Source organism: Macaca thibetana, chromosome X, assembly GCF_024542745.1.
Source record: "Macaca thibetana thibetana isolate TM-01 chromosome X, ASM2454274v1, whole genome shotgun sequence".
Lineage (NCBI taxonomy): Eukaryota > Metazoa > Chordata > Mammalia > Primates > Cercopithecidae > Macaca > Macaca thibetana.
The window spans coordinates 107,868,281-107,884,219 of NC_065598.1; positions in this window are offsets into that span (position 1 = coordinate 107,868,281).

Here is a 15,939-nt window from a genome sequence, read left to right on the forward strand (position 1 = left end):
TAGTCCCAGGTGCTCGGAAGACTGAGGCAGGAGAATAGCTCGAACCTGGGAGGCGGAGGCTGCAGTGAACCGAGATCGCGCCACAGTCTCTTAAAAATCCCAGAGACGTAATTACCAACGGCTCCATTAAGACCCTCTTTTCCCTTTCCAAATAGGACTGACATGTATTCTTTACCAGGTAGTCAGGGCTTAAACAAGGGAAACTATTGCTTTGTTGATGTTGAACGACTGGTGAAGAAAAAAAGCCATGCTTCCCCCAACTAACTTGGCCATGGACTCTGCCTTTCCTTGAGTATTTTGAGTGTTCGTAGACCATGCTGCTCACTGGGACTCTGCTTCCTGGGGCTGCTGTGTGAATCAAATTTGATGGTGTCAGGTAAATCAGTGTACCTACTTTTAAAGCACCAGGTGTATGCAAGGAATGAGGAGGAGCTGCTATTTATTAGGTATGTGTCAGATATGGTGCTCAACATTTCAAATGCACCATGTATTATAATCTTTGAAATGGTGTGAGAAAGGCACTTTTACATCCATCTGATCAATAAGACTGAGTCACAGAGATTAAATAGCATGCTAATGGTCACATATCTAGTAAGTGGTAGAGTTGGGACTCAAAGGTTTGTCTGATTCCAAAGCTTATGCTCTTCCCAATGCTCATTCTGCTTTTTATCAGAGCTTCAGTAGCATCTAACAACTTTATTTGTGGATGTTGCTTCAACAATGACATAGGAAGTTCCTAAAGGAAAATAGCTCTTGTATCGGAATATGCTGACCACTGGTGCTCATTGCAACAACACACAACACTTATTTTCAAAATATTTATTGATCATCTTGTGTGTGTCAAGCAAAACATCACTAACAAAATTCTACAAACAACTCTAATTTACAAATACATTTTTGACTTGTGTTCCACCTTTCCCCCAACCCCCAGGTTGCTTTAGGCCATGTATACCAGAACCTACCACAGTCTTTCTCAATCTTGTATCTCAGAAACATGGAACTTACTCTTTTGCCTACCTGGAACATTTTTCCTCTCAGGCTAAATGTCACTTCATTAGAGAGAACTTCCTTAAACATCTTATCCAATATGGAATTCCTTTTACTCCCTATCCTCTACCATTCTTAATTTTTCTCCATTGTACTTATCATCATCAGATTTGTACGTTGTCTATTTTGTTCATGTATTCCTTGCTATTTAGAACAATCCTTGGCACACATTAAGTACTCAATATTTGTGAATGTATAAGGAAATTATTTTCACCATCGAAGGAGCTTATATTTGCCTATATTAATTATACCATCATCATTTTGATAAGTAAAACAAAATATGTATAATTAGGTTATTGTATAATGTTATTAGCAGTCATCTAAATTAATTATACCATCATCGTTTTGATAAAGTAAAACAAAACATGTATGATTAGGTTATTGTATAATGTTATTAGCAGTCATCTAAAATAGCTTTCTTAAGAGTTATTTTTCGCCGGGCGCGGTGGCTCACGCCTGTAATCCCAGCACTTTGGGAGGCCGAGGCGGGTGGATCACAAGGTCAGGAGATCGAGACCATCTTGGCTAACACTGTGAAACCCCGTCTCTACTAAAAATGCAAAAAATTAGCCGGGCGAGGCGGCGGGCGCCTGTAGTCCCAGCTACTCGGGAGGCTGAGGCAGGAGAATGGCGTGAACCCGGGAGGCGGAGCTTGCAGTGAGCCGAGATCGCGCCACTGCACTCCAGCCTGGGCGACTAAGCGAGACTCTGTCTCAAAAAAAAAAAAAAAAAAAAAAAAAAAAAAAAAAAAGAGTTATTTTTCTTACTGAACTACCTATACTGAAGCTTCTTCTTATTCTTTACATGGCTTCTCATTTAGTAGCTTCTTTAAGTAAGACACTTGAATTACATAGTGGAAACATTATAGATGATGGAATCTCAACACCCCCCACCCCAATTCAGACATCATTACCTTAATTACTCTTTATAAAAAGCTTGACTTTTTATATCTACAAAAGAGACTTTTCCTTCAGAAACTTTCAAGCCCTGGGTTATTGATTACTGACAGCCAGATTTCATAACAGCCTATAAATAGAGAACAGAATGAATTAATCAACTTAAGAGAAAAAGATAAGAGGAGAGGGAGAGGAAGAGAACATTATAAAGTCTTTTAGCTCTTCCAAGGTCAGTACTATAGACAAAAGCTGAGATTTCCTACATGGGAGCTCAGTAAAGAAATACTACAGGCTTGGGTTGAACTAAACATGTGCAGGACCTGTGTGCGAGGCTTTCTAATGGGTGCAAGGTCCCAAAAAACTGATACTGTAACTAGATTCAACTTTTGTAGACTAACAGTATATTATAAAGATACTTGACCCCTGGATGTCTCTTTTAGGCCCATGAATAATGGGGAGTAGTGAAGGTCCCAGACATTGTAAAGTCTAGTTAGTTCTTTGCGCTCTTCATGTATTGTACAAGTACCCACTGCTTAGTCAGAAAATGTGTTCCCCTCCATTGCTTCCTTTTGCTTTTCTTCTTTAATGGAAAGGCCATTCAAAATTTTAACAGCATAGACAAGGTTGATGGACACACTAAAGTATCTGTACATTGTGCCCTTTCCTTCATGTGTAGGGCAGTCTCCACAGTAAGAGAAAGGGTAACCAGCAAACCTTTATTCATTTTTATATCTTTATCTTTATTGAGACACAATTTATGTAAAATAAAGTGCATGCATTTTAAATATATAGTTCTATGTGTTTCGATGAATTTATACACCCAGATAACTGCCACCCTAATTAAGACATAAGACATTTCCACCGCCCGTATAAATTTGCTTATGCCTCTTTCCATCAATTCCTTCCGCCACATAGACAGTCATTAATATGATTTTGCCACTATAGATTAGTTTTTCCTGCTCTAAGGATTTGTATAAATGGAATTATACAGTGTATAGTCTTTCATTTTTTTTTCTTTCACTCAATTTAATGTTTTTGAAATCTACCCGTGTTGAGTATATCTCTAGTTTGCTCCTTTTTATTGCTGAAAAGTATTCTCTTGTATAGGAGTCATTACAAATCATTACAACATGTGGTGTTTTGTGTCTAGCTTCTCTCACTGATTCATTCTTTGTAGAAATGGAGAGCTAAAAGAATTGGAAATTGAAACTTGGGGAAAGAACTTGGGATTCCAAAATGGGATAGAGGCAGTATAGGTTAGGATCTTGGCAGCAGCCAAAGTGGACTATTTTGAGATCAACAGAGTGATCTGTGGGAACCTTCAATTTGAGACATATGCTGAGTTGCAGTGAGAGTATCAGAAGATCTCTATATATGAGGGATATAGAATAGTCATCATTAGGAGATCTGGGTCGTATTACCATGTTTCCCTTGGAAGGGCTGGTCTTGATGCCTCCCCCTGGTAATTGCTGTTGTTAAGCCTCTTGTGTTTCCTGAATGTACTCATAGATTGCATTCTTGAGTTTTACTCCATAATTCTTGAACCAAACCTGCAGCACCGTCGGATGCATGACCATTTTTGAAGCTATTTAGTTCTGAAGGCTTGAGTTTTGGTATGGGTTCTTATTAAACAAGATATTCAACACTTCCACTTGTTTCTCAGTGAACATAATATACTTTCATTGCTTCTGGTGCTTGCCTTTAGGAAGGACCTCTGAGCCTGACATTTAATTTAGATGTGTTCCTATGTTCAAATCCAGTGGCAAGAAGCTAGCAAAATGTTAAAACAAACAAACAAACAAACAAGCAAAAAAATCAAGTAATTTGTTTTCTGTGTGGAGAGATAATAGACCAGATTTCATTAATGATGGAGGTAAAGAAAAAGAAACAGTGAGGTGATTAAAGGGGTAGAAGCTACTCAAAGTTGTTAGTTGAGCCATGTGTCTGGAATTTCAGTTCAAGGATAAGAGCTTCTTCGCTCTAACTACAGTTAATAAGTCTATGACCTTATTAGCTACAAGCTTCACTTTGTGGCTTCAAAGTCATATTGACACAAATGTCTTAAATTCCAATTTTCTTACCCACTCCCCACATAAGATCAATGAAAAATTAAATCTCACAAGTACTGGTTTATCTGTCTTTAAACATTTCCACATATTTGTGTAGAAAGGGTTTGGCTTTGCTTCTAAAAGAGGGAGGGGAGTAGGGGCATATGTGTAGCTCAGGGAAGATAATGGTTATTATAGGCTCATTAAACACTAGAGGGAGACTGAGGCAGCTATCAAAACAACATTCACCTCATCTTAGGTTTGTAAGACCTGCTTTCAAGGAACTATTTGTTTCCTTCTATGTTAAGCAACTATTTGTTCTATGGTATTTTCTGGGGTTTTGGAGTCACAGATTGAGTGGAGAAGCTTCCCTAGGTGTAATGAAAAATAAAAAATAAAAATGACTATTACAGCACTTGGGGAGGCCAAGGTGGGTGGATCTCGAGGTCAACAGATTGAGACCATCCTGGTCAGCGTAGTGAGACCCTGTCTCTACTAAAAATACAAAAATTAGCTGGGTGTGGTGGCGCGTGCCTGTAGTCCCAGCCACTCGGGAGGCTGAGGCAGGAGAACCGCTTGAACCCAGGAGGTGGAGGTTGCAGTGAGCCAAGATCGTGCCCCTGCACTCCGGTCTGGTGACAGAGCGAGACTCCATTCCCCCTCCCCCCCAAGAAAAAAACAAGAAAAAGAAAGAAAATAAAACTAAATGTTTGAATGCCTACAAAGACAGAGGTATTGTAGTAACTGGTTTTATATATCTAGTTAGTTTAATCTTCTCATAACCCTATGAAGTGAGGTTGATGAAACTCATGGATGAATTTAGTAAACTGCCAGAAGTCAAACAACTATGTAATAGTAGATTTGGGAGTGAACACGATCTTTGAATCTAAATTCCACATCTCATCTTTTCTGTACAACTCCCCTGCTAAACAATATGTTTCAATGGATTGAACAAGTCACTATATATTACATACATGTATGAAAATTTTTCATGTACCTCATACATTTGTACAATAAATAAATAAATAAAATCATCTTTTAGAAACTCCACAGTAAGAAAGTGCAACATTAATTTATCAGCAACTATTCAATCCAACTATGTATTTTTTCCAGAGTAGACTATAATGCTTTTTTCAACCCTTAATTTTTATGAGCATAAGTGGGATTCTGAAGGACTACTGAGTAGTTAAAATCAAAGTTGTTGTAAAGCAACAAAAAGTGTAGCTTTTCTCCCCTAATAGCTTTGTGGCATTCAGTGACTAAAAGAGTCTTGAATTTGCTAGGTGAGTTATACAGGAAGTTTCTTACCCCACTTAACCAAGGTCATTCTTCTTCAACCAATTTTAATACCATATATCAAAATAAGATAAGGACATTAATGACTTGCCTAAGGTAAGGCTCTTTTCATTTTTTTGTTGTAGAGGATATCTTAGAGTTATGTATGTTTCTTCATTTTCGACTACTAGAATGCTATAGTTTTACATCATAATATTTCTTGTTTGTATAATCTCTTAAATTCACAAAGCAAAGCACATTCACTTACACTGTCTCATTTCAGCCTTAATTTTTTATATTCATTTTAAATGTCATATATAGAGATATACATACATGAATATCTACTTTTATGTAAGTGTGATCATTACCTGCAGGTTTATTTTTTCCCTTTTCTTTTTTCCTTGGCTCTCATTTCTCTTCTTCTTTCTGTTTCATTAGGTAACCCATGACAAACCATGTCGCCCTTAGGATATATTCTTTGATACTGTTTCATGTTCATACGTGCACACACATATATAGGATTTCGTCATTATTTTTTAATGGGGTTGTACTATGCATAATTTTGTATCTTGCATTTCTTTTTTTATTTTAAAATTATTCTTTATTATACTTTAAGTTCTAGGGTATATGTGCACAACGTGCAGGTTTGTTACATATGTATACATGGGCCATGTTGGTGTGCTGCACCCATTAACTCGCCATTTACATTAGGTATATCTGCTAATGCTATCCCTCCCCGCTCCCCACTCTCCACAATAGGACCCGATGTGTGATGCTTCCCTTCCTGTGTCCAAGTGATCTCATTATTCAATTCTCACCTATGAGTGACAAAAACAAGAAATGGGGAAAGGATTCCCTATTTAATAAATGGTGCTGGGAAAATTGGCTAGCCATAAGTAGAAAGCTGAAACTGGATCCTTTCCTTACTCCTTATATGAAAATTAATTCAAGATGGATTAGAGACTTAAATGTTAGACCTAAAACCATAAAAACCCTAGAAGAAAACCTAGGTAATACCATTCAGGACATAGGCATGGGCAAGGACTTCATGTATCTTGCATTTCTAAGTTAAGAATACTTCTGAGAAATATCTTCGGTCATCTGGGATAACAGTAGTATATTAGTTTTAATTGCAGTCTAATAGTCTATGAATTGGATGTACTATAATTTACTCAGCCTTCACCCAGTAGAGGAAATTATCTAGATTATTCCAGGTTTTTGTTTCTGTTTGACACTATAAAGAATACTGAAATAAACATCCTTGTACACATGCTTTTACTACAATGGAATAAACTACAATGAATGGGATTGCTGAGTTGAGTAAATTAATATTTTATTTCAATAGATGTTTCCAGACTGCTTTCCAAAAATGCTGTAAAACTTCACATTTCCACCAGCAACGTACGGGTGTTATTTGATTTTCAACTTTGTCAGTTTGATGGGTTTATCGTATTACCTCATTATAACTTTAATTTGCATTTCCCTGACTACTAGTGAATCTTTTTGTCTGTTAACTTTTTTGGATTTACCCTTCAATGGGTTGATTATTCATTACCTTTGACTATTTTTCTATTGAATTGTTTGTCAATTTTCTTTCACTTTAAAAGAACTCTGTTTATGTGTAATAACCTTGTGTCTCTTATCAGCATTATACATTTTTGTTTATTATATTTTTGCTTATGATATATTTTACCATATAGAAATTTTGAATTTTATTTTATTTTATTTTATTTTATTTTTTCTTTTGTGATAGAGTCTCACTCTCTTTCCCAGGCTGGAGTGCAGTGGTGGGATCACGGCTCACTGCAACCTTGACATCCCTGACACAAGTGATCCTCCTACCTCTCAGCCTCCAGAGTAGCTGGGACTACAGGCACATACCCCATCCATGGCTAATTTTTGTATTTTTTTGTAGAAATGGTATTTCACCATGTTGCCTTGCCTAGTTTTGAACTCTTAGGCTCAAGCAATCTATCTGCCTCAGCTTCCCAAAGTGCTGAGATTTCAGGCATGAGCCACCGTGGCCAGGCTTCAATTTTAAATGATCAAATACATTTATCTTTTGTTCTAAAGAGTATAGCTTTCCTAGATTTTTCATATACTCTTTAGTTTATAACATGTAGTATCCTGAGTTTTTCCAATGACATGATTGTACTATTATTTTATAAAGCTATAATTAACATACCACAAAATTCACTCTTTTAAACTGTATATCCAATGCAGAAAATTTTAGTATGTCCACAAGGTTGTGCAACCATCACTACTACTTAAGTTCAGAATATCTTCATCACTCCAAAAAGAAATCCTGTGCACATTTTAAGTGACTCCGTATCTTCCTTCACTCCAAGTGATGGTAATCTTTAATCTATTTTCTATGGATTTGGCTATTCTGGACATGTCATATAAATAAAATCATACAATATGTGGCCTTTTGTATCTGGCTTCTTTCACTTAGTGTGTTTTCAAGGTTCATCCATATTGTAGCATAAATCAGTACCTCATTTCTTTTTGTGGCTGAATAATATTTCATTGCATGGATTTTGTTGATTGTTTCTTTGGCAAATTACTTTTTAGTTTGAAGTAATTCCATTTCTCGATTTTTGCTTTTGTTTCCTGAGCTTTGGGGTCAACTCCAAAAACTCATTGCTGAAACCAATGCTATATAGTTTTTTCCCTACATTTCTTCTAGAACTTTTTCTGTTTCAGATCTTATGTTTCAGTCTGTAATCCACTGTCTTGGGTTTAATTACTTCTTTTCCTGGTTTTCTAAGGTGGAAGATTAGATTACTGATTTACAATATTTTTTAAATTTTTAAAATATAAGCCTTGATAGCTACAAATTTCCTTTGTAGCACTCTTTTAGATCCCTCTCATATGTTTTGAATGTTGTGTTTTAATTTTCATTTATCTCAAATTAGCTTCTAATTTTCCCTGTTTCTCCTCTTGTGATCAGAAAATATACTTCATGCAATTTTAATTATTTTAATTTATTCAGCTTTTTGAAACCTAATATTTGGTCTATTTTGCAGAATGTTCCATGTGCACTTAAGAAGAATGTGAATTTTGCTGTTTCTAAGTAGAGTTTCATGTCTATTAACTCTAGTTAGTTTATAGTGTTGCCTAAATATTCTATTTTGTTGTTGTTGTTGTTGATCTTCTGTCTAGTCGTTCTATCCATGATTGAAAATAGGGTATTAAAATCTCCAACTATTATTGTTCTATTGCTTTTTTCTTCCTTAAATTCTGTCAACTTGGTGCTGTTAGGTGCATATATATTTATAATTGTTGCATCTTGTTTGTGGGTTGATGCTGTTACCATTATAAAATATCCTTTGTCTATAGTAACAATTTTTGTCTTAAAGTCTGTTTTGTCTGATATTATATATCCACTTTACCTGTCTTCTGGTTACTCCTTCAATGGTGTGTGTGTGTGTGTCTGTGTGAATATATTCAATGGTGTGTATGTATGCATTACTTGTTCACTCTCAGACTGTTTGTGTCCTTGAATCTAAAGTGACTCTTGTTGAGAAGAACAGTGGTTACCTGGGTGAGGAGTGAGAGTAAATGGGGAGATGTAGGTCAAAGCGTATAAATTTGCAGTTATACAGGATGAATAAGTCTGGAGATCTAATGTACAGCATGAAGACTGTAGTTAATAGTTTTGTATAGTATACTGAAAAATTGCTAAGAGCATATTAGGTCCTCTTAGCATGCACACACCAAAGGTAACTATGGAAGGTGATAGATAGGTTAATTTGCTTTACTATGGTAATCATTTCAGTATGTGTATCAGGTGATAGGTTAATTTGCTTTACTATAGTAATCATTTCACTATGTGTATCAAAACATTACTTTGTATACTTTCAATACAGGTTGAATATCCCTTATCTGAAATGTGTAGTACTAGAAATGTTTCAGATTTTGAATTCTTTTCTATTTTGAAATATTTGCAGTGTACTTCCTGGCTGAGCATCCCAAATCTGAATATGTGAAATCTGAAATGCTCCAATTAGCATTTTTTATGTTTTTATGTTTTTTGAAAATTTTGTGGGAATATTGTAGGTATATATATTTATGAGGTATATGAAATGTTTTTATACAGGTATGAAATGCATAATAATCACATCATGGGGAATGGGATATCCATCCCCTCAAGCATTTATCCTTTGAGTTACAAACAATTTAATTACACTCTTCAAATTATTTTAAAATGTACAGTTAAGTTAATATTGACTATAGTCACCCTATTGTGCTATCAAATAGTAGGGCTTATCAATTCTTTCTAACTATTTTTTTGTACCCATTAACCATCCCCACCTCCCCCCATAACCACCCTCACTACCATTCCTCTGGAAATCATCTGTCTACTCTCTGGAAATCATCTGGAAATCATCTGTCTACTCTCTATGTCTATGAGTTCAATTGTTTTGACTTTTAGATCCCACAAATAAGTTAGAACATGAAATGTTTGTCTTTCTGTGTGTGGTTTTTTTTTTTGTTTGTTTGTTTCACTGAACATATGACCTCCAGTTCTATCCATGTTGTTGCAAATGACAGTATCTTATTCTTTTTAAAGGCTGAATAGTACTACATTGTGTATGTGTACCACATTTTCTTTATCAATTTATCTGCTGAAGACACTTAAGTTGCTTTCAAATCTTAGCTACTGTAAACAGTGCTGCAACAAACACAGGAGCAGATATCTCTGTGATATACTGATTTCCTTTCTTTGGGGTATATACCCAGCAGTGGGATTGCTAGACCAGATGATAGCAAAATTTTCAGATTTTTGATGAACCTCCAGATTGTTCTCCATAGTGGTTGTACTAATTTATATTGCCACCAACACTGTACAGGGTTCCCTTTTCTCTACATCCTTACCAGCCTTCAGTGAGCATTTTATTTGAACATCATGTCAGCACTGAAAAAAAATTCTGATTTTAGAGCCTTCCAGATTTTGGGTTTTTGGATTTGGGATGATCAACTTGTATATACAATAAAAGCAAATATATAAATAAATATGATAAAGTGTCTCCTGAAGAGCTGTGTCATGTTTTTATTCACCTTGCCAATTTCTGCATCTTAATTGGACTGTTTAACGAATAAACATTTTATGTAATTACTGATAAAGCAGGATATATATTTGTCTTTTTGATATTTATTTTTTCATATGTCTCATGTCTTTTTAATTTCTCTGTTCTTCCATTAATGTCTTTTTTGTGTTAAGTAGATAGTTTCTAACGTATCGTTTTAATTCTCTTGTTTTTGCTTTTAGTATATTTTTTATTTACTTAGTCATTTCCCTGGGGATTACCATTAACATCTTAATTCATAACAATGTTGGTTGGATTAATGTCAACTTCATTTTAATTGTATACTAATTGTTTAATACTATTTTTATTAGATTTTAGAGTTGAAGTTTTGCTGGGTTTAATAAAATGGATTGGGAAACTTCCATTATTTTCTATGGCCTGGAATAATTTACATAACAGGAATATTTAATCTTTAGGATCACATAAAACTTCTCTGTAACTCCTGTGGTGCTGAATGAAGCTTTTTTGAAAGGTAACGTATTTGTCACATTTGCCGAGTTCCTCTCTGATAGCTGATCTATTCAACTTTCCCACTTCTTCTTGAATTGATTTTGGAAAGGTTTTCAATACCGTTATCACGGAGTTTGATTATTTAGTTTTTGGGGATTATGTTTATTTTCTTATTCCTACTCTTCTGTATTTTGGCTTTTTCTCTTTTTTCCTAAAACAGAAACATAAAAGGTCATCCTCTCCTAAAACAAACAAACAAAAACGCCAAACTTTACATTTATTTGCCATTTCAATTGTTTAAAAAGTATCATTCATTTTTAGCTTTTATCTCCTCCTGTTTTCTTAAAGTTTGGGTTTTTTTTTTTTTTTTTTTTTTTTTTTTTTACTTTTTGAAGGTAAATAAATTTATTTGTTATATTTTTCTCCTATGATGATGATATTTAAGGCTAAGTATTTTCTTTTGCCTGCAGTTTTCAATGCCTTATAGGTTTTATTATAAAGTGTTCTCATTTCCATGCCTTCTAAGTATTTTATAATTTCTCTTTTATATCCTCTTTAACCCAAGACTCATTTAAAAATCTTTCTTAATTTGCTTTTCAACTAAATTAGTTGAATCTTATTCTTTTCATTCTAACTCATTAGATTTTTATGTTCATCTTTTTATTTCTAATAGTGTTAAATTATGATAAAAGACTGCAGCCAGCCGGGCGCAGTGGCTCAAGCCTGTAATCCCAGCACTTTGGGAGGCCGAGACGGGGGGATCAGGAGGTCAGGCGATCGAGACCATCCTGGCTAACACGGTGAAACCCGTCTCCATTAAAAATACAAAAAACTAGCCGGGCGAGGTGGCGGGCGCCTGTAGTCCCAGCTACTCGGAAGGCTGAGGCAGGAGAATGGCGTAAACCCGGGAGGCGGAGCTTGCAGTGAGCTGAGATCTGGCCACCGCACTCCAGCCTGGGCGACAGAGCGAGACTCCGTCTCAAAACAAAAAAACAAAACAAAACAAAAAAGACTGCAGCCAGTAAAATATTTATTTATTTATTTATTTATTTATTTATTTGAGACAGAGTCTCGCTCTGTCCCCCAGGCTGGAGTGCGGTGGTGTGATCTCAGCTCACTGCAAGCTCCGCCTCCCGGGTTCAAGCCATTCTCCTGCCTCAGCCTCTTGAATAGCTGGGACTACAGGCACCAGCCACCACGCCCAGCTAATTTTTTGTATATTTTAGTAGAGACGGGGTTTCACCTCGACCTCCCAAAGTGCTGGGATTACAGGCGTGAGCCACTGCTCCTGGCCAAAATCTTTATTTTTAATTGCATTAAGGTTTTCTTCGTGGCCAAGTAGTTGATCTATTTTGTTAAAGTTCCATGGGCATACTACAAAACGTATTTTCTCTCTTTGAGAGATGTAAGTTCATATAGAAAGGTAGTGAATCAAGCTTGTTGATTGTTTCCTTCTATTACTCTAACTTCCTATTTTTTTGTTTACAAGAGCTGTTTTACCTGAGAAAGGCATATATTATTTTCCACCCTCATTTTACTTTACCAAGTTTTCCTTTTATTTTTAATAGTTACTGTTTTACTTAGTTTTGTGCGTACTAGTTTGTGATTTTTTACCATTGCTCAACATCCTCCTAGTTCTGTCTTGTGCATTAAATCTCACATTCCTCTTGTTTGATATTTTGATTGCCAGTTACGCTTTTTCATTTTATCACTACAACCACTGCAACCATAATGCCTATGTTTTGTCTAAATTATTTATTGTTTTTTGTCTTAAGCTGTACTGTGCAATACAGAAGCCAGTAGCCACAGGTAACTATTTAAATTTAAGATAATCAATTAAAATAAAAATTCAGTAACTCAGTCTAGCCACATGTCATATACTCAATAGCCACACGTGGCTAGTGGCCACTCTACTGGACAGCACATATATGGAACATTTCTGTTATCACTGAGAAATTCTATTGAATAGCACTACTATAGAACAGGGATTGGCAAACTTCCCATAAGGAGCAAAACAGCAAATATTTTAGGCTTGACAGGGCTTGTTGTCCCTATTGCAGCTACATAGCTCTGCTTTTCCCATAAACCAGAGATAATACATAAATGAATGAGTATGGCTAGGTTCCAATAACATTTTATATATGGATTCTAACACTTTAATTTTCTATAGTGTTCACATGTTATGAAAATTCTTTTTTTAATATTTTTCCACAATTTAAAAATGTAAAAAGTTTCCTCGCTCACAGTCCACACAGAAACAGGTAGCAGGCCAGATTTGATCTGTGGGCTGTAGATTGCCAGCTCTTGCTTTTTAGCCTGTTATAAAATTTCACTCAAATTATGTCACTTTGATTTTGAGTCCTCATTAAGCATTTTAAACATATTCCCAGTCTGCCTATCCTAATGTATATATACCAATTCATATCATAATAGTAACCATCTTCTTTTTCAATTCATTTACAGAATTGGAAAGATAAAAAATAATATTTTTATTTTAGTTTAGTTTAGTTTAGTTTAGTTTTTGGGATGGAATCTGGCTCTGTTCCCCAGACTAGAGTGCAGTGGCATGATCTCAGCTCACTGTAACCTCTGCCTCCTGGGTTCAAGAGATTCTCCTATCTCAGCCTCCTGAGTAGCTGGGTTTACAGGCGCCTGCCACCATGCCCGGCTAATGTTTGTATTTTAGTAGAGACAGGGTTTCACCATGTTGGCCAGTCTGGTCTGGAACTCCAGATCTGAGGTGATCTGCCTGTCTTGGCCTCCCAAAGTGCTGGGATTACAGGTGTGAGCTACCGTGCCTGGCCAAACATCATTATTTTTTCTTTCCAGAAACCATTTTCTGTGGTGCACTTGAATCTCCTTCAATGCTCTTATTTCTTATTCAAATTTTTATCTGTCCCTTTTAATAGTTTTAGTTCTCTAAGCATGTATTCAGTTTGTTCTGCCTTATCTTCCTCTCTCTGGCTTCTAGGTACCCTGAGATAGTGTTGTTACTTTCTACTGTCAGCTCGTTAGGATTTTGGTAGATGGCATGTCCTATGTGTCTGTAGTCCTATAGTGCATGCAAAGTGCTCTCTATCCCTGTAAGTCAAGAGTATGGAAGTACATAGGGCACTAGTCTCCTCCTGAGGCACTTGAACAAATTCTCTAGACTCTCTTATTTCCTTGTTATACTTCCTGTCTCAGAAAGGAAGGACTTGGATCACTTCTTCACTGTCTTTTCAGATTTTTAGGAGGCAGGGTGACTTGACAATCTTATGCAAGTCCAATATCAACCTTCTCTACGAGGATTCATAAATCTGTAAAAGTCAAGGTTTACCAATTTACAGTCTTCACCTAGAAGTTCCATGATAATCATTTTCATACACTCACACAATGGGCAGGGAAGAGATGAAATCCTGTATCACTTTTCTCACTAGGACCTAAGAAAGCCCAAGGCCTTATTTGCACCCAGTTGCCCATGGGCACTATTACCCATTTGGTTCAGAAAAACAAATAGCTTGTAATTGGGAATTAAGGGAAAAGGCGTAATGTTCAGTTCACTATATTTTCAGAATCTCCCTCTCCCAAAATTTAATTAAACAGATCAGTTCATTATCAGAACATATGTCTTTATTATATGCACAGTCTCGTGCACTCTAAATAAAATTTTTATCTTTCAGAAACACAAGATGGAGTATACTAAAAGTGACTGACAAAAAATCAATTTGAGGTTGATAACTGAGGATGAATTCAGGTAGTTCTATGGAATATATTACCGTACTTATCCTAATCTATGTTGTACAAATCATCTATTAATTATATTAATTAATTCCTTGAGTATGATGTAGTTAGCTCGGAAAGTAAGCTAGTCCAATCTTGTTTCTTTGACAGATGAGCAAACCTGAGACCTGAAGCGTATAAGTGATTGTGATGGAGCCAAGATTAGAAACCCTAGTCCCATGATCTCATTGTCATCCCCTTTCTACTATACTCTTCTGAGAATGAAAATTGTCAAGCCTCTCTAGTTGAATGGGCAAGCCTCAAAAATCATTTGAAAATTAAATATTTGTCAGTAAAGTAATAGCAAAGAAGGGTTAATAGAATTGCATAAGCTATCATCATTTTAGATTATAAAGAATATAACTCCTTCTTTCAAGATGTATTTCCCATGTCATGATTATATATATATATATATTTCTATACATGTGTATATATATGTATATATTGAAGTCCTAGCCTTCAGAAAGAATCTGTTTATGCATATACCAAAGAGATTGCCATTATATATAAATCAACCAGCAAATAAACATGTGTACAGAAATAAATTTTATGTATGTGAGAGACAGTCTAGGAGCTAAATTAACAGGTACAAAATGTATGACATGGCTCCTAACTGAAGAGAGTGTATTTTCTAATTGAGGGTCGATATTATAAAAGTAAAAAACAATCTAGTCTGAGACTCCATACCATAAGTGACAGTGAGTGTTCTACATACTAAGCTTGAAAGAGAGAAAGAGCTCTGTTGGCTGAAGACATCAGAGGCTTCATGGAAGCAGCGGAGTTTGAAGCCATCCTTGAAGGAAGAATATAGCTGGGATAACTATGTAATTTGTTGTTCAAATGAGTATACTTCTGAGAGTGAAATGAGGCATCGTTAATAATTACATTAGGGTAACGTGCAAACTGAGATTGTCCCAGGTAAACAGGGACAGATGATCTCCATGTTCATAAAGGCAGAAAGGAAGGTTCAGAGCATTCCAAATTAGAGAAATGGTTTATAAAGGAAAAGACAAAGATAAGAGTGAGTTGAGTGTGTTCTGGATACAGAAAAGGTGGTTCATAATAAAGAACAAAGGAGAAAGAGGATTAGAAAGTGCCTTGGATGTTAGGCTAAGGAGTTTTATTTTGTTCCGTGAAAATAAGAACCATTTAAGCATGAGTGATTCTCAAAATATTTAACAATCACCATGTCATGGGCAATAACAATGAAAAGACTAAAGCCATAACAATGTATAATAGCTGAATATCAATTGTGCATTTAAGTTTTTTTGTGCAGGAAAACTGCAGGACGAAATTGACATTTTAGAAAAGTAAAAATGGCAGTGATGTGCAGAATCAATGAGAAGAGACAAGAGTAGGTAATGGCAA